Here is a 19,596-nt window from a genome sequence, read left to right as displayed (position 1 = left end):
TGCGCCAACCAGGCCGACTACCGTAATAATAAGTTTAAGTTGTTCAGTCAACTTTCCGAAGACAGGTCTGAACCTCACAAGACACCACTTGTGAGGCAACTAGGCCAGGAGATAATGGGGTAGGGCGGCCAGTTCCTTAAAGTATTGTTATTAAATTAGGCTTAACTATAAGGCTTAACTATGTTTATCTTCAACATTTTATTTGTCAGCTTATTCCACGACAAAAAACTTCTGCCGATTCTTGAAGATCGCCTTTCTGTGTTTTGATATAGAATTACCTCTTTTTTCTTACTAGGTGTGCGGAGTAAATTGGGAATTAACCGTAATAAAATTGCAATCCCCTCTATTGCCTTGTATTGCCACTGTTCTCCTAGTATTCTACATGTTCTCCTTGTGTTCCTTTGTTAGCCTTGTGTTCCCCTGTTCTTATATTTCCCATGTTCTCCTTGTCTTTACCTTGTTCTTCTTGACTTCCCTTCTCCTTATTTATCTAGATCTCATGTATTTGCATTGTTCTCCCTGTATTCATCTTGTTCTCTTTGTATTCCATTGTTCTCCTTCTATTCCTCTTGTTTTTCTTGCCTTTCCCTTATCCTTGTATTCTCCTTGTTTCATTTCTCGTGCCACCCATACATAAAGATGTACAGTATAGTAAAGTATGCAACTGTCGATTTTTTTATTTTAAACGAAGACGAATTTTTTCAGCAGAAGCGGACAGATGGCATCTGTAAAACTATATTTTGGTATCATATGATAAAAGTGTGAATTAACTAGAAAAAAATTCAAATAGTAGGCTAAATTTGTTGTAACATAATAGTCCCTTCTTTTATTTGCATCAAGAGGAGTTAAAAATATTTATGGCCTATATGTTATGCTCATATTACACCCCACTGAAATATCGTCACACTGGTTTTGAAGAAAATTGATTGTGTTTAGGTCCTTACTACAGAGCGTTCGAGCCAAAATGTCCACTCTCTACCGGTGGCCGCACGGCCTCCGATTGCTATATGGGTCGCCCGACTTCCGCCAAACGGTGACCGTAATTCGCGACAAAATAAACCTCATAATACTCAAATAAAAGATCACCTTATTTTAATAAGTGCTGGAAATGGTGACCTTCGGTATTCAAGCATGCTTGACATCGCTTCAGTACATTCCTGGAAACTTTCTGTAGTTCATTTCATTTATGTGATGTACTATATGGATTTTGTACGGCGTTAACTTCAACAATTTAGTGCTGTATTGAACTGAAGTTTTTTTACACTCCTACTTCCTGGGCTAATCTGCACAAAGATTTCTGAGAACTTCGTTCTAATCGAAAACCAATGTTTCTTCATTTAAGACCCGTTTGTTCACTGGACGCTTCTTATTTTGAACCCAGTCTGTCTCAATAAATTTATTTACGAGTCTTTATATTGTTTTCTTATTTGGCACAGGACCATCGGGGAAACGACGTTTGAATATACGGCAACACGTTCTCCAAGTAGGCCTATATTTCACAAAAGTCTCGCATATAAAAATTCGTTGTTATATACTTACATCACAACACAAACGCGCACAATAGAGACGCATTAACTATTGACTTGAGAGCCGTGGGAATCTGCCGTCTCATAACGCCGGGACTCGCATCATTCCCGCCCGCCAACCAGTTTTCATGATAGTGGGGGACATCTTGGCTCGAACGCACTGTAGATGCAATGTGATTGAGTCTTCTACCCTGATAATGACAAACTTCAATGTATTAGACTGTCGTACAACAGTGTAGCCGTAAGTAGCGAATTAACCGTGAAACTCCGAAATTTTCATACAATGTTACGAGTAAGAGTTTTCTCAGTGTATTAGACAATAGACACGTTTCATTGTGAGCAAGCATTTCGACACCCATAGTCCACTTATGCTCTCATGTGATTGCTGTATGTGTCTGTAATGTACGTGTTCAGTTTTGATGCGTTTTAACATGCTTATTACAGCCAGACATGTTCTTTCAGAACACAAACGAGATCATATTCAGACCTTTGAGTGTGATACAACCAGCTTTCTTTGTGAGCGGTTGGAGGGGCCAAGTGTAAAGGTTTTGAAAATGTCCCACAATTATAGTCTTTAACCTTAATACGGCCGTTTCTCTCTTGTTTTTGCATTGCAATGTAATTAACGGAAAACCGCAACAAAGCGAATCTATAAATGCGTACAAGTTGCATGTTGCGCCATGTGTTAAGTTCGTCCCCCTTTTCTTGTGCGTGTACAATCACGATCGACACTATCATGTTTGCATTTGTGTTCAAGGCTTAATTTATTATATTTTTATGTATTTATTCATATACTGTACTTGTCCTTTCCATTCATTTATTCACTCGTCCGTATTTCCATTCATTCTTTCAAACATTTTTCCTTTCATTTATTTATTCATTCACATTTTCATTCATTCATCTGTCCGTTTTTCCACTCATTTATTCGACCGTGTTTATTTCCAATCACTTATCCATCCGTCCGCCTTTCCATTAAACATTCATTCGTCCGTCTATCTGTCTTTCCATGAATTAATTAAACATTCATTCATTCGTCCGTCTGTCTGTCTTTCCATTAATTAATTAAACATTCATTCATTGTAGCTGTAACTTTAATTTTAGTTCCTATTGCATTTTATTTTCTATATTCCTCTTATATTACTATATAATTTCACTGTAGCTGTAATTTTAATTTTAGTTGCTATTTTATTCTATTTTCTGTATTCCTCTTGTATTAATAATATATCTGAACTGCAACCGAACACGAGCATTGCTCATTCGGTCCTCAAATTTTGTTAATATCATTTTATCCTCTTTTTATATTGATTGTATTATTTTATTTCTATTTCTATTGTTGTAATTATATTCTGTAGTCTGATGTATTATTCTGTATTATATGTTCTGTTTTGTTTTATTAGTCTGTCTGTCTTTCCATTAATTAATTAAACATTCATTCATTCGTCCGTCTATCTGTCTTTCCATTAATTAATTAAACATTCATGTAAACGTTCGTCTATTTATCTTTCCAATAATTAATTAAACATTCATTCATTCATTCATTCATTCTCCGTCTATCTGTATTTTCATTGATTAATTAAACATTCATTCGCTCGTCTATCTTTCTTTCCATAATTAATTAAACTTTCATTCATTCGTCCGTCCGTCTGTCTGTCTTCCTATTAACTAAATAAACATTAATTCATTCGTCCGTCTATCCTTCTTTCCATAATTGGTTAAACATTCATTCGTCCGTCTGTCTGTCTTTCCATTAACTAATTAAAACATTCATTCATTCGTCCGTCTATCTTTTTTCCATAATTAATTAAACATTCATTCATTCGTCCGTCTATCTGTCTTTCCATTAGGCCTTATTAATTAAACATTAATTCATTCGTCCGTCTATCTTTTTTCCATAATTAATTAAACATTCATTCATTCATTCTTCCGTCTATCTTTCTTTCCATAATTAATTAAACATTCATTCATTCGTCCGTCTATATGTCTTTCCATTAGGCCTTATTAATTAAACATTCATTCATTCATTCGTTGGTCTATCTTTCTTTCCATAATTAATTAAACATTCATTCATTCGTCCGTATGTCTGTCTTTCAGTTAATTAATTCATCATCCATCCATCCATCCATCCATCTCGCTTGGCCTTATTTTCTCCTTGAAACATCTCGGATCTCACAAGGCGGGCGTTAAAAAAAGTATTCAACACTTACATGATTTTGCCGAAAATTATCTTCTTTCGTCGCCCGATCTATTTTCAAGCAATATCGATGATCATATATGAAACTTGTAAGTTGAAAGATGCATGACGATATTGATAGCAACACCGTTCATTCATGAGATAATGCGAGAATGGTTTAGATTTAGTGTAATGGTGTAAACGAACAGAAGTACCCGGAGAATCTTTCGTAAAAAGCGTCTTTGCGGTACATAAACTCCAGTTGGGCTCCTCAGGATTTGCTCCTGCATGGCTTAGAATGTCGAATTCCTAACATTTAGGCCAGCGTTCTTCAACATGTGGCACACTAAAGATGAAATATGTCCACAGCTGTGTAGTAATGCTTAGCACGTCTGGCTATGAAACGAGCGGGTCCGGGTTCAAATCCTGGTTGGAATAGATTTACCTGGAAGGGGTTTTTTCCGGGGTTTCCCCTCAACCAATTCAAGCAAAATTGCTGGGTAATTTTCGGCGTTGGATCTCGGACTCATTTCGCCATCATTAATTCATATATTATCATCATCCATATAATAGCCCGGGTTAAGTTCACAGTGCAGAGTGCTGTACTTGTACAAGAGCGCGGCCATTCGGGTACCCAATCATTCACAAGAATAGAAGTGGTAAGCACAATAATCCTCAGGCTGCAGTGTAAGCCCTCGGATACCTCCTCCGTAGAAGAGAGAAAAAAAAAAGTTGTAATTTAAAATCCCTCGGCACACTCATATAATCTAAATCAGTAGTTCCCAACCAAGGGGGAATTTTTAGGGTTTTAGAGGGAATTTGTTTGCTAAATGTTGATTTGTGCCGCGTTCGCCGAATGTTGACTCATTTGTTTACTACTATTTTCACTTTTATTTTTCCAATTTACAACCTTTTCTATTTTCATTCGCGGCACACCGGTTGAAAATGGCTAATTTAAGCCAACCCGAAAAAGAAAACAAATTTGTTCGTAACGATAATTTAACATACCGTAACAAATTTTATTTTAACCAAAAATTGAAATGGACGAAATGTATCTAAACTGATAATTGTCATACCTCATGGCATTTAGTCATACATAATTTATATCAGTTTCATAATGGCGGAATTATTACAATGAGATAATGAGATTTAAACACTTCTTGTACAATTTCTTCGTAATGTATGTTATAAATTAAGATTCAATGTTTTAATGTATACCGCGTTGCTACGAACTAAATTTTATAGCACTGAATGGAAGACAGCTGTATACCGATGCTGTAACTTTCACGGTATCAGCCTGTGTTAAATGTCCATACTATGCAATAAAAAACCTCTCCACGCTCGATCCAGGGGAAATTTGCACACAATTTACTCGTTAATCGCGTTCGATCTATAATAGTAAACGGCCAACGGAATTTACCAGAAAGAAATCTGTTTCCTGACGAACGCTTTGTATAACCCCTGACCATATATATATATATATATATATATATATATATATATATATATATATAGCAATATGAGATGAGAACAACCACCAAAGCCTTCGCCGTCGAAAAGGCATTTTTTGATAACGACCACTAGATGGAAGTACAGTTGCTCCATGCAATTCCATAAGATTATAACGTGATTTCTTTTGCAGTCGCTAGATGGCAGTATAAAAGTGGTTGCGTTGAAAGTCCATTAAACTGATCAATGCGTTATATGTGATCAGGGGTATAACATATTTTATGCAAATATGCCGTAATGTATACGAACGTATTTTACTTTATACGAATACTTGATATGAGTTGTAAATTATTTCATTTAATTTCTATTTTATGTAAATTAGTTCATTTACTTCGATCTTAGAAATTTGGACACGTGTCTTAAAAATATAATCACGTTCAGCGGACTGTATTATAGTAACAATATGACCCACTGCTCATGAACGTCCGTGTTAGTCGATTCCTTGCTAGATTTAATTTTTTCATACGTCATATGTCACGCGCGTTAAATGGATTTTTAAGTTTCCTGTTACAGTTCTATTACATTAATTTGTTTCTTAATTTTGCAATATTTATTTGAAAAACAATATAAGGGGTTTTCATTTCAAAACTTCCCAGTCTAAATAATTATTTAAATTGAATTAATTTTAAACAAAATACACGTCAGTTTAGATATTGAAGGGGAAGTCTGAAACCAGGCTTAATTGCATCTTAGATTTCACCCCCAACCCCCCAGCCACCCCCCACTTTGAAATTTCAAAGGGCACCCCTATATTTATATACTTAAATATGAAAGAGAATTCATTTGTTTATACACCTCATTCATTTGTTTTCACATCTTTTATTTTCTATCGTCGTCTAGCAACCTGTATTTTTGTTATTATCAGTTGGTTCTAGGATGAAAATGCAGCTTATTTTGTGTAATTTCCTAAATTTGATCAATAAGGATGACTCGTGTTCTCTCTTTAAGGGTATAAACCATTTTAAAATAATTTAATACACAAACACAACTATTACATAAAACGCTCAATAAGTTTTTCTAGCTTTATTCTCTTCTGGTCTAATCTACAATAACAACAATCCAGGTTGCCAGGCGACGATAGAAAACAAAAGATGCGAAAACGAATGAATTAGGTGTATAAACAATTCAATACTCTTTCATATTTAAGTATAAAAATAAAATGGTGCTATTTGAAATTTCAAAGTGGAAGTGGCTTCGGGATGGGGGGGGGGGGTGAAATCTAAAATGCAATTAAGCCTGGTTTCAGACTTTCCCTTTAATATCTAAATTGACGTGTTTTTTGTTTAAATTGAATTCAGTTAAATTAACTAGTTGTTTATACGGGGAAATTTTTTAAATGAAAGCCCTGTATAGTGCTTTCCATTATGTCTGGCAGATGAAGTAAATATTGCAGTCAGAAGAAGGGATAAGGATACTTGCTAATCAACCAATGGCCGAGATCACATTCCAGCCTTATTTTGGAAGTTTGGCGATCTGAAATCTTCTACCTTCGCCCAACTTCAAGATTGGTCTGGAATATGACCTCTGCCATTGGTTCATTGGCAAGTATCCTTTTCCCTTCCTCTGCCACCAATGTTTACGTCGTCTGTCTAAAATTATGGAACACAGTATAGTACACACAATTCTTTTTAAATTAGCACCGCATAACCAATATTTTAAGTCAACACGATAGAATACAACAATTTAACATAGGCCTAATTCAGAAGGTGTAAATAATAAAACGCCTGGCTTACACAGTGGAAACCATTTATAGTAGTGCTGTTGATCGATAAAAATATTTAATCGATTAACTATTTCAATTTAATCGATTAATCGATAGATTAATCGAGTTTTTATCCAGTTGAAAAAATATTTTAATATACTGTAATACACAATTATTGTTAAATTTAACTTGTGTTCGGCCATAAGCATAAGTATTAAATTAATGTTGTGTATCTGTATATATTGTATCATTATATTACAAAACAACTATTTTAATTAGTTACTAACATATTTATTATGAGGCTTATAATTTATTGTGTCAATTTCTCCGGGAATTTTTGAGACAAACATAAATAACAAAAAGTATGAAGATTTACTTAGTTAATACTGCTTCATCCATCATTTTAAACATGTGAGTGCATTTACATGCTCAGAATTAAGTGTCGCTCTACGTTTAGTAATAATGTTTCCTGCATCACTAAACACGAAAAAACTTTTTTTCTCTCAAGCACTTCTCCACTATCGTTCAATTAAATCCAAACATTTAACTGAGTTTACCTCCCAAATTCTCATATGACATAATGGGGTTAACATTTTTCACAAACCACAGAAAACTGTTTTTTTTTTTCTTTATCAAACTAAACACACAACCTTCATATACAAACTCAGTTCAGAAACTCCAACTGCAAAAGTACAGCGGTCGAAACAGAAGACTGGCCCCTATTGTAATCGAATTACCACATTTTAAAAAGAGAAGAAGGTAGTTACGCTCTCACTTGCACACAGTGTAGACATGGCTATTTTAAAAAGGATGAGGGGGACGAACCCCAGAAAAGTATGTACTTCATATAGTAGGAAGATGAGCTGACAACAAGATGGAAGTTTTGTTGGAAAACCATAAAACTTAATAAGGGTTTCACATTGTGTTTCAACATTCGATAGAGGTAGATTAGGTCACTGTCTTCATATTTCCATCTCTTTCTGAAGTTTTGTGCAAAGATTTTCCCTACTTTAACTGGTTTACAGTTAGAAAATAACAGTAGTCTTGTACTAACAGTCGTATACCAATGCCCATTATTACACCAACTAATACCAATGGTGGGGTCAGTGACCGACCCCACGTATTTTATATTGTTTCTGCAATTAAACTATATAAACTATATATTTTTGTAACCTTTATGGCTTAAGGAACTTTATATCAACTTTATTGAATGTGTTTTACTTTACAAAATTTTTTTGAACAGACAAAAAAAAAAAAAAACATTCTGAGAGAAACAGGTATTCGGATACAATATTACTTCCTATATTCAAGATTTATGCAAACAAAAACAATAATTCAAAATCGCACTGCGAACAGGTTCTAATATTTTTAATTTTATTTTAGTAGGTTATTTTACGACGCTTTATCAACATGTTAGGTTATTTAGCGTCTGGATGAGATGAAGGTGATAATACCGGTGAAATTTGTCCGGGGCTCATCACCGAAAGTTATCCAGCATTTGCTCATTTTGGGTTGAGGGAAAACCCCCGAACAAACCTCAACCCGGTAACTTGCCCCGACCGGGAATCGAACCCGGGCCACCTGGTTTCGCGGCCAGATGTGCTAACCGTTACTCCACTGGTCTGGACAGGTTGTAATGGGAATGGACTCTTCTATCGTCATATGACCAGAACATATGCACTTACTACATGAATTACAGATCTTCACGTATTTGCGGTCCTTACTTCTTGGGCATAAATAACAACCGTCTTTGTTTGGAATATTTGTCACTGCATTACTAGTTACTTTTCTGTGTGGTTCTGAGCGTACAGTTCCTCTGCTCACTGCACCTTGGTCTTGATTGAAATTATAACCAAATATACATAAAGCATCTATATACTTAGTGTATAGGCCAACCGAATTTTCAGCACGCTTCTTTATATTTATGATGCAAAGTTGTCGACTCAGTTCTTTCAAAAAATGTTTCCTTCCATAATCCTTTTTTGTGTACTGTTTAGCCCATTGACCATTAGTTTCACGAAACAGTATATATGCATTATATGCTGCAATGTCAATGAGGTTGAATAGAACCGCCATAGGCCGTCGCCGCGTTCCTCGACAACAAGAGTATGTTCTTATGCACTTGTGAAGAGCATCAACTCCTGCTTTAGTAGAATTGTAGAATAGGATTATATCTGGCTTATCGTCAGTCACCTTCATGTCAAAATGTTGCATGCAAAGGACTGTCACAACTTTTCCTTTCTTTGGGACATTGCTGACCAAGGTGGTATCATCAGTGAAGGCGAATCTAACTGTTCCAGGTTGGGCATTTTTCAAAGAAACGAGGCGAAGCTCTGTCGGTAAATCTCTTCTGTCATTTTGCATGGTGCCAACTGTAGTTACTTTCATTTCAGTAACACTCTAAATCTATGTTCTGAATGTATAGCTCTACACAGTGGAAATTTTTCTTCACTATATAGCTCACGAACACTATCTTTATTTTGTCGATTCACCCCACAGTTTAGAAGAAGTCCAGTAACACCTAAAATTTCCTCTTGGACAAAATCTTTCGAATTTCGAATAAATGCATCAGCACATGATTGCCTGAATATTTCCAATCTCTGGATCGTGTGGATCAAAATAATATATAGAGCATCATGATCGAAATACATACAGAATGCTTCCCTTGGAGTGTCAGGCTTCACTTCCGTCTTAGGTCCTCCCTGGGTTCTGATGATGTTAGCGGAGTGACGCCTTCTCTCATTTGTACTGGTTCATTTTTCCATATATTACCAAATGTAGCTGTCATATTTCCAGGGGGTTGGTCGATTTTTGCTTCCGGACGTAGATGCCTTCATACGGGCTGAACTTCTAAAATAATAAGTATTTACATGCATCACGTACGTAACCAGAAACCTATTACTTTCTGACCAGTAGTTTATTTACAAAAAGAAAAATAGTGTTATTATACAAAGGAGTGAAGCAAACATTAGGCCTAACTTCTTCTTCCTCCGACTCGCTTCTTTTTCTTGAAATATCTTGACCTTTAGGCTCATGAATAACATCTTCAGCTTCGCTACAAGAACTGTCAACTATCGCCTCATCAATGTCTGCCTCTGTCATATACTTCTTCTTAGCCATATTTACTGTCAAAGAAGTAAATACAACCTCCTGGTTGCAATTATTACTGAAACATAAATGGATATAAGAAATCCAATGCACATGTACCGATAACAATCGCTATAACTCAACAATGGACTGCCGCCAAAAGTTAATTTTCTGCTACAGTGTGTACAACATAACAACAAAAAATGTCAGAAAAGCGTAGCATAAATTTCCCAGTAATAAAAGAGAAATCATTAAAGATATTCTCTGGGGTCAGCAACTGACCCCCCCCCCATTGGTATGCGACTTAAAAAGTAAGGAATTTCCGAGAGAGAAATATTGTCGGAATTTTTAGTATGAGTTTGTATTAACAAAATAATAATTAATATCAACTACAACCGATTAATTTTAATTTACTCGATTATTCGATTAAATATTTTTGATCCATTAATCTTAGAACAGAAATTGATCAATTAATCGGTTATATAAATCGATTAACTCCTACAACACTAATTTATATGTTTTACCCATTCATCGGAATCGTATTCATTGCTGCTAAGAAACTCAGACGAAAAGAAATCACAAAAAGGGGAGAGGAGGATAGGAAAAGACAAAAAATAATTGCAGACCTCCTTTATACGAAAATATGGCTGAGACAATGACAATATGTTTCACGCTGGAAAAGAACCAGTTCCACGCTGGTTGGCGGCTGATTCCATCATCTGATTCCTATATAGTAAATAACAGTACATGCAGCGAGCATGCTTCTCGTGGGAGAAACGAGTCAGTGAATGGATCAGTGATATAAATACAACTTGAAGGATGAGAGCTACCTGGCAATTTTACACCTGTGACACGGCTTTGCTTTCCACTGCCGGGAGAAGTCAGCTCGCTCCAAACATATTTCCCTTTCTACAGTAAACGTATAGCCACTATATCTGTCACGATTCAATGCTTAGTATTCATTGCTGGTTTAGTATTATTTACTTCTCATATATAATTACTAACTTTATGCGGTCCTCAGTTATAATTCTGTGACAGAATTTGCAGCAACAATACCTGTAGTAGTAGTAGTAGTAGTAGTAGTAGTAGTAGTAGTAGTGGTAGTAGTGGTAGTAGTGGTAGTAGTGTTAGTAGTGGTGGTAGTGGTGGTAGTGGTGGTAGTGGTGGTAGTGGTGGTAGTGGTGGTAGTGGTAGTGGTAGTGGTAGTGGTAGTGGTAGTGGTAGTGGTAGTGGTAGTAGTTAGTAACAACCAGACGTTCTCTTTTGTCCGGACATGTCCTCCTTTTTAGGCCTTTGTCCGGGGTCCGGGCGGATTTTTAAAAATCAACATATGTCCTCCTTTTCGTAACCTGTATGCCTGATATTTTGAAATTATCTGATTTGACGCCATTTTCAAGTAATTTGCCTGTAGCTTGCAGCAGCATCGACGGAATATACCCTTCGCCAACGATCATAATTCTCTTTGCTCCTACTTGTTATGGTCGTTGCTTTCATATGTAACTAATTGTAAAATCATTTTATATTATTTTTTGTCATAAGTATGCTGTAATAAAATAGACATTGACTTCATTTTAAGTGTAATATAGGCCTAAGCCTAAATCTAAATAGATATTTCCTGTCCTCTTTAATATTATAGTTCCCTTGGCTTTCATATGTAGCTAACTGTAAAATCATTATTATTTTTATCATAATTATGTTGTAATAAAATAGATATTAGCCTAGCATATTGTACTTTTATGTATGATATAAGTCTAAATCTGTACTGTAAATATTTTGTAATAACACAGATATTGAGGTAATTTAAAGTACCTATAATATAGGGCCATAAATATAAGTACATATTTTGTTCTCTTTTTTCGAACAATGTCATCCTTTCTTAAGAATTTACAAGAAGATTTTATTGCAATCAACAATTAAATACAATAACAAATATTTTACAGTAATACTCATATATGAACATACTTCAAAATTGGAAATTGATTACCAATCTCATAGTAAAATAGTCTATATATTACAATTTATTGTATAAATACAATGTAACTGGGTCACATCCGAAAAAGCAAGATGCTTGAGGTCGGGTGTGACCAAGAGTGCCTTCTTTTTTATCGATGTGAATCTGGTCACCCATAGTAGTGGTGGTGATGGTGATGGTGGTGGTGGTGGTGGTGGTGGTGGTGGTGGTGGTGGTGGTGGTGGTGGTGGTGGTGGTGGTGGCGGCGCGAAAACATGCAAATCAGAAAGTAGTTCTAATTATTTTGAAAGTGAATGAATTCCATTCACGAAAAATACCCTAGAACCCAATTTTTTTAAGAGACTGTTGGGAAGGATTGTAAAAAAATTACATAATAAAGAGCGTACTGGGGATAATCATGATTGTTATAGTGGTAGAAGTGGTGTTATTGAAAACAGTAAAAGTAGCAGGATTGCCTATAGGAATTTTTTGGCCCCCACAAACATGTCAGAGTACTCCAAACTACCAATATTTTAATGAATGTTGATAATTTAAAAACTGTACTAAGCCAAAGTCATGCACCGACAATACTTACATCATTATAAAAAAAGCTTGGATAATCTGTCTAATTTAATCTGAAGCATTTAGTTTATTTTGAGTTACTGTTACTTTGAATTATAATTGTGTGAAAATACTACTACTGCTTCTGCTGCTGCTAATAATAATAATAATAATAATAATAATAATAATAATAATAATAATATAATAATAATAATAATAATAATAATAATAATAAAATTGTAGAATAACTCTTTTCGGGAAGACATTCCCTGAAGAAGATGGCAGAGCTAGCCGTCGAAAGCTTGGAAGCAAATCTCCAACTCACCTGGCTGAGAACCCGAGAAGAGATTTCTACATCAAACGCCGGGAAAGCCTCAAGTTATACACAATAATAAAATTGCTGGCCACTGGCGTGGTTATGTAGGGATAACGTTCTCAAACTGTAATGCGAATGCCTGATAATCCTGTGTAGAATTCTAGAACTCATTTCGCTTAATAAAGTTTCGCTAGCATTAATTTCATCGGCTCTAGAGGATCGTGTAATTGATACCAAATTGAAATCTACAAAATGCAAAGAAATTCATAACTATCTAAATTACTAATTTAGGAATTAAACTTACTAAATATAAGTTACAATTTCCACAAAAGGGATTATATCTAGTAATATTATTCTGACATGTAACGTCTATGTTCGTTCTACACTAATTGAAAAAAAAAAAGAAAAGTACTGATTTTGTGGAACGGAAACTTGATTTCGGTTGCCATGAAAATGCTTACATCGTATCCGATAAAATGACAATGTTCACGGGTCTATTTCTAAAAATAAATAGAGTCCATATTATAATCTGCTAGTGGCTTGTGCAGCAAATGCTGCAAACTAAGTCCATAAGAAGTTCAAATAAAAATTGTTCAGATTTATTTTCAATGAACAATACCAGAAATTTTGAAAATGATTTGCTTCCATAATAGTAAAACATACTCCCTGTGAATGGTTTTTATGCCAAATACTTTTCCTTGGAAATATCCATCTTCAGTTTTTGAGTTTCAATGCGAAAACGCAAGTAACAATGTTAGGACGATCAGGGAGTTTTTCGTGTGGGAGTAATGCATTAGCTATTTCAGGTAATTGCGGATTTTAGGTGTGAGTTAAGAAAATTTCAGGTTCGATTAAACCAAAGAAATATGAAATTAATTTTGATTTACTTTAAAGATGCAACTAAAATAGGAAGCACGACTGATTACTACCTAGGAAAATTAGAGAATCACACGTACAAATATCTACATCACACCGCCATTAAATATATGAAAAAGACCCACATCACTTGATTAATAACTGTAAAAATATTTCATTTTTAATAACAATATTGTTACCTTACGTAAGTTTTATAGTTTTCAGTAACATTATATATAGCTGTTACTCAGTAAATTATAGAAAAAAAATCTAATTTAAAATATTCTTTCTCTACGTCTACTTATATAAAACCTCAAAAGGTTTCACTTTCATATCATCAATATAACATTAATGTGTTTAATTAGTGACAAATAGGTCTACTCACATAATTGCATTAACTATAATATTATTTCATTTTTAATGGTAATAATCTCATCAAACATTCTTAAGTTTTGTAGTTCTTAATATCTAATACACAGCTGTACTCGGAAAACTACAGACGAGAGAATCAGACCTGTAAATTACTTTTTTTATGCGTTATCAAAAACTTACAGAAATGAAGTTCGACATATTGGCATTATGATGTCATAGAATCTGAGCCATCTGAACTCTAAATATGTCAGAAATCTTGCAGATCATGGACTTCGTGTAATATTGTTTATTGCAGGTCGCTAGATGTCTCTGACGAACAGCTGTTAGACTTATCGAGGGACCTTGGTTTATTGTAGTGCATGTTTTGTTTTATTCTGAAATGCAATTAGTTCCCAAAACTGACGAAAAATGGATTTTGGAAAATAGGAAAATTATGTGGGAAAACTGACGCTTCACTGAAAGTTACTGTTTTTCTAAAACTCCTTGGATGCCAAGCTTCAAAATGAAGGGTCATTCATTAAAGTCCCTTCAACCGTTTTCTCGTAGCCTACTTTCCTTTACCAGTTCAAATTATAGATTTGAAAGTGTTTATTATAATCCAGGAACGTAATATTTAAAAGTTATATATAATGCTGTTCTGTTTGCTCTTTGACATGGCTGCGGAGTAGACGCGTGCACAATACATGCATAAATGTAGAAAGTTAATACAAGCTTGTGACTACTGACATAGAGATACTGCATATTCTCAAGTGCTTAAATGCACAGTAAACTAGTTCCTTTTTAACAGTCCATGCTCTAAAACAGTTCTTAACTGTGCCCTTAATAGTACATTGTTTTATTATTATTATTATTATTATTATTATTATTATTATTATTACTATTATTATTACTATTATTACTATTATTATTATTATTACTATTATTATTATTATTATTATTATTACCATCATCATCATCATCAGCTTAGGATCCGAGACAAATTAAGAATGAAGTGAAGTTACAGTGCAACGGAGTACAGCTGGAGTGAGGTGGCGCGTTGAGTGTTATCTACCTGTGCGTTAGTGTACAATCTGGTTCGTGATCAGAGGTACAGTATTCTTCCGTCTCTGCCTACGAAACGAACACAATGCATTTTCAGTTCTTAATGAACATTTTTTCCGAACTAATTGCAAGTATCTACATGGTTGTTCATTGTAACGCTAACGCCTTCAACGTCGCTGAGGGACATAAAAACTTGTGAGGTATGTATTCTACTTCATTTTCCACCGTCACTAGATTGTACTATTAACAGTAAAATATAACGCAGCACATTGACGTCATTGTTTACAATCATAGTATATTTGTGTACTATGTTCAAGGAACTCTATAGTAAAGTTCTGCGTACATTGGTTGGTAAAGTGTCCCGGATCCTAAGCCTGATTATTATTATTATTATTATTATTATTATTATTATTATTATTATTATTATTATTATTATTACTACTTACTTACTTACTTACTGGCTTTTAAGGAACCCGGAGGTTCATTGCCGCCCTCACATAAGCTCGCCATTGGTCCCTATCCTGAGCAAGATTAATCCATTCTCTATCATCATATCCCACCTCCCTTAAATCCATTTTAATAGTATCCTCCCATCTACGTCTCGGCCTTCCCAAAGGCCTTTTTCCCCCCGGCCTCCCAACTATATGCATTTCTGGATTCGCCCATACGTGCTACATGCCCTGTCCATCTCAAACGTCTGGATTTAATGTTCCTAATTATGTCAGGTGAAGAATACAATGCGTGCAGTTCTGTGTTGTGTAACTTTCTCCATTCTCCTGTAACTTCATCCCTCTTAGCTCCAAAATATTTTCCTAAGCACTTTATTCTCAAACACCCTTAACCTATGTTCCTCTCTCAAAGTGAGAGTCCAAGTTTCACAACCATAAAGAACAACCGGTAATACAACTGTTTTATTAATTCTAACTTTCAGATTTTTTGACAGCAGACTGGATGATAAAAGCTTCTCAACCGAATAATAACAGGCATTTCCCATATTTGTTCTGTGTTTAATTTCCTCCCGAATATCAGTTATATTTGTTACTGTTGCTCCAAGATATTTGAACTTCTCCACCTCTTCAAAAGATAAATTATTATTATTATTATTATTTATTATTATTATTATTATTATTATTATTATTATTTATATAACAAGCCATTAGTCCTCTTGAACTAAAATACGGCGTATAAAAATCTATTCTAGATAAAACTGAACATGGTTCTCAAAATTCTTGTCGTAGAAAAAAATATCTCAGTAATAAAATACACGTTCACTGTTTAGCATGTGTGTCAGTCTTGCTCTGAGGTGTTCCCCGTTTACGGCACCTGTTTCGCCGCTACAGTATGCGAGCTTTATAAAGTCGTCGCCCGAAACATGAGACACTCTCTCTCTGTCTCACTAAAACAGAGAGGGCCATGACATGGTACCAAAATGAATTACACGACTGGAAAATGCGACTCATAAAAGCGCTCCAACACCGCACAGTTAGACTCTGGCGTGAAGCGCACGCATCGCTTATTTATTTAAATTAGCCCACATTTTGCTAATTACTTTATATAGTGGAGGGGTAACTACCCATGAAATTATTCAATACTAACACAGTGAGGCGGCCTGCCTTACCGGATGCCTTGGAAACAGCCGCTAATATTCATAATTCGCTTGTTACGATATTGCAGTATTAATTTACCACCACTTAAGCAGCAGTTTCAGTTCTTGCTAAAACATATGAATGAATGAAAACTTCAGATTTTGCATCTCTTTTACTTTAGCATTATGCAAAGCATAATAGAAAGTACTGTAATGCAGCAAAGAGTTGATTTCAAAATTTTCACGAATATGCTTTCAGCATCACTGATCCCAGAAAGTGAGATATAAGTAGTGCGATCAAGGTACGAGCCGTATAGAAATCAGGTCGCTGCTGTATTTTTGTCATTAAATTACAGACCTACCAACTTTCCTTCATAATGCGCGAATTCACCCTAAATTACCTCACGACTTCCGCTTCCTCTCATCGACACCATGACATCCGGGTTTAGAGGTGATCGCAGAACTTCGTTCTATAGCTATTTTTATTATTATTATTATTATTATTATTATTATTATTATTATTATTATTATTATTACTACTACTTACAAATGGCTTTTAAGGAACCCGCAGGTTCATTGCCGTCCTCAAATAAGCCCGCCATCGGTCCCTATCCTGTGAAAGATTAATCCACTCTCTATCATCAAATCTCATCTCTCTCAAATACATTTTAATATTATCCTCCCATCTACGTCTCGGCCTCCTCAAAAGTCTTTTTCCCTCCGGTCTCCCAACTAATACTCTATATGCATTTCGGGATTCGCCCATACGTGCTACATGCCCTGCCCATCTCAAACGTGTGGATTTAATGTTCCTAATTATGTCAGGTGAAGAATACAATGCGTGCAGTTGTGTGTTGTGTAACTTTCTCCATTCTCCTGTAACTTCATCCCTCTTTGCCCCAAATATTTTCCTAAGCATCTTATTCTCAAACACCCTTAACCTATGTTTCTCTCTCAAAGTGAGAGTGCAAGTTTCACAACCATATAGAACAACCGGTAATATAACTGTTTTATAAATTCTAACTTTCAGATTTTTTGACAGCAGACTAGATGACAAAAGCTTCTCAACCGAATAATAACAGGCATTTCCCATATTTATTCTGCGTTTAATTTCCTTCCAAGTATCATTTATATTTGTTACTGTTGCTCCAAGATAGGCCTATTTGAATTTTTCCATCTTTTCGAAGGATAAATGTCCAATTTTTATGTTTCCATTTCGTACAATATTGTGGTCACGAGACATAATCATATACTTTGTCTTTTAGGGATTTACTTCCAAACGTATCGCTTTACTTGCTTCAAGTAAAATTTTCGTGTTTTCTCTAATCGTTTGTGGATTTTCTCCTAACATATTCACGTCATCCGCATTATTATTATTATTATTATTATTATTATTATTATTATTATTATTATTATTATTATTGCTAGACTGTGGCGTAGGGTACCGAAACGCATTAAGTTACGAACGCACTGACCACTGTGTTGTGTAGCTCGAGGAGAATGGGAGATTGAGAGTGCAGTTATTCCTTGCCTCACCATGTAAACATTCAGCCACAGTAGGACACAAAATAAATGTTCAGTTTTACAAATATAATATATACAGTGCATTTCTAGTACAAAAATAATTGCCTAATATTACATGTTTCAATTTACATTATACGGTTCAAGTTTTAACAATCTAAATTAATCATTTGTGTGTAAGCAGAAAAGAAAAACATATACAATACATACTTACATAAAATACAGTTCTTCACAATTCAATACACCGAATTACAAGATACATTCGCAACGTATCAAAACAAAACTTTTTTCAAGAAATGTTTTGAAATATTATTGAAGGGGATGTTGACATGTGCTAACATTATACACAAATCTTGATTAAATTATTTTCCATGTTTTATGTTTGATTTTAATGTTGAGCCAGTTTTGGCTGTATAATTAAATATTTTCCATTTACCTTTTGCTATTACACTGCTTTTGAAAGAATCGAGTTCTATCTGTTCTTATACTTTTTTTAACAATTTGCAATTTTTGTTTCCTTTAATACTAAAATATTCCTTTCCGAACTTCTCTAGAAGTTTGTTCTGAAGGGAATGCTCGGTGCTCTTAATTTTCGACATATTCCTGAGTTGTATGAATTATAAAACAGCAAAATTAACACTAACATACATAGGTATTTATAAATAAGCAAATATATAAATAAATGAAAAGAAATAAATTAAGACTTAATGTTACGAGAAAAAAAAATATTATAAGGCATTTAGGTGTAACATTCTGCATTTAAACGTTGAAAACCTGCACATTTAGACCTACTGTACACGCAATAGTAATTTGACACATGTCTAGAGAAGTGATATTTTTTTATTTGAATATAGGCCTATTGATGCGCTGTATATGTCTTGTCCCAGTCGTCCAACTTCTGTGATTATCCAATAGAAACCTGTATCAACATTGTTTTCAGGTTCATTCATACCCTATGCGGCAAGAAAGCTACGTGAAATATCGCTCCGCTTATGTTTTGCTCAAGAATGGAAACTTTATTTCACTTGTCAAGTCCTCCTTAACCTGTATATATTTGGCGCCCTCTATATTAAAAAATGCATTATTAATGTATCGCACAGTTGAGATGTATGACACGGATAGAGCCGCCTCGTGGACTCATGTAGAACACATGGCCGACCCATAAAGATTGTTACGATCGAACGTACAGTCGCTGTCTTCAAAAGTGGCCGTGTCGGCTTCGCCGTAATGAGTAATCCAAGAGCGCTGTGGTCTGTGCTCTTGTAAGTTTTCTTGTTCGGTCTTTAACGGAGCGAGTTAACTGCCAAAATAATTTCATGGTACAATTTTGAAAAATAAATCATTATTTATCAAATGGGAGTATAAGGGTACAGTACATCAGTTATTCATAGATTTCAAGA

At 34.8% G+C, this 19,596-nt stretch overlaps 1 protein-coding gene across 1 annotated transcript in view; it reads left to right on the top strand.

The window, feature by feature from the left end:
• The window catches only part of LOC138703217 (POU domain protein 2-like), a 2,136,291-nt gene that overhangs the window by 555,356 nt on the left and 1,561,339 nt on the right, over nucleotides 1-19,596 (top strand). The window lies entirely within an intron of this gene.

This window comes from Periplaneta americana, chromosome 7 (genome assembly GCF_040183065.1).
Source record: "Periplaneta americana isolate PAMFEO1 chromosome 7, P.americana_PAMFEO1_priV1, whole genome shotgun sequence".
NCBI classification, from domain to species: domain Eukaryota; kingdom Metazoa; phylum Arthropoda; class Insecta; order Blattodea; family Blattidae; genus Periplaneta; species Periplaneta americana.
The sequence above is the reverse complement of the archived record's forward strand: the minus strand, read 5'-3'. Positions and strand labels throughout refer to the sequence as shown.